At 37.9% G+C, this 1,452-nt stretch overlaps 1 pseudogene; it reads right to left on the bottom strand.

The window, feature by feature from the left end:
• Nucleotides 1-1,105: 1,105 nt before the first annotated feature.
• LOC124506612 (uncharacterized) lies at nt 1,106-1,198 on the bottom strand (annotated as a pseudogene).
• Nucleotides 1,199-1,452: the final 254 nt, after the last annotated feature.

The following is a 1,452-nucleotide window of genomic DNA, read 5'->3' as shown; positions in this document are numbered from 1 at the left end:
AGATATAGATATACATACCGGATACTCTGTTGATCGTGCCCTATGACGCATGGATGTTTTAAATTTTGATTTAGGCCAACTTATCCATTTTTACTTTTGTTGCCTTTGCTTTTGGTTCCATTATCTGCCAGTTCCAATATCATGAAGCTTTCCTTCTACATTTTCTCATAAAAGTTTATTCGTTTTGGCTCTTCATTCAGGTCTTTGGTCTATTTTGAGTTGATTTTTTTAATATGTTGCAGGGTATGGATCCAACTTCATTCCTTTGCATGTGAATATTCAGTCTTCCCATCACCATTTGTTGAAAAGATTGTCTTTTCCTCATTTAATATTGTTGGCACCCTTGTTGAAAATCATATGACCATATATCATAGGGTTCATTTATAGGTTCTCTATACTATTCCATTGGGCTACATGTCTGCCTTTATGCCAGTACCACCCTGTTTTGATTAATGTAGATTTGTAATAAGTTTTGAAATCAGGAAGTGTGAAACCTCCAGCTTTGTTCTTTGTTCAAATTGTGTTAGCTATTTGGTATCCCTTAAGATTTTGCTTGAATTTTATGGCGACTTTTCTATTTCTGCAAAAAAATGCCCCTGACGTTTTCATAAGGATTGTATTATATCTCTATCAATTTTGATAATATTGACATTTCAACAATATTACATCTTCCAATCCTGAACACAAGATGTTTTTCTGTTTATTTGTGTCTTTTGAAATTTCTTTCAGCAGGGCCACCTGGGTGACTCAGTCGGTTGAGTGTCGGATTTCGGCTCAGGTCATGATCTCATGGTTCATGAGTTTGAGCCCCACGTTGGACTCCAGCTAACTGCTGTCAGTCTCTCAGTGCAGAACCCACTTTGGATCCTCTGTCCCCACCACCCCCCCCCCCGTCTCTTTCTCTCTGCCCCTCACCTGCTTCCACTCTCTCCAAAATAAATATCTTTAAAAAATTGCTTTCAACAATGTTTTATAGCTACTATATTTTTTTCACACATTATGGAATCTTTTCCTATGTCGTTAAATATTCTTTGTGTGGATGTGCTATAGTTAATTTAATCAGTACCATATTTTGTATGCTCATTTCCAAGTTTTCTGATTATAAATAATGTTTCCATCAACAATTTTTTGGAAATATATATCTCATCATTTCCCTAGGACACTACACTTGATCTTAGCCAAAAGGCCGAGAAGCGATCATCGTTTCCCTAGGATAAATTGTTGAGTCAAGAACATGAAAACATTATTGGCACATGTTGCCAAATCACTCCTCAGCAGTGCAGTACCAATGCATGGTCTTACTGTGAATGTCAGCCAGCCATTCCTTCTCCCCCATCCAGGGCTGCTGAGTGCTGTAGAGTGCCTACAGAGTACATCTTCTGGCAGAGCTGCCTCTACTATACTAACACTGTATTTTACCCTCTCCAAACTATTTGCCAATCAAAATGGTGG

This window comes from Lynx rufus, unplaced genomic scaffold, assembly GCF_022079265.1.
Source record: "Lynx rufus isolate CCGP_SWC_20201006 ecotype Redwood Valley unplaced genomic scaffold, mLynRuf1.p SCAF_9, whole genome shotgun sequence".
NCBI lineage: Eukaryota > Metazoa > Chordata > Mammalia > Carnivora > Felidae > Lynx > Lynx rufus.
Note: the sequence above shows the minus strand (reverse complement) of the source record. Positions and strands in the feature narration are given on the sequence as shown.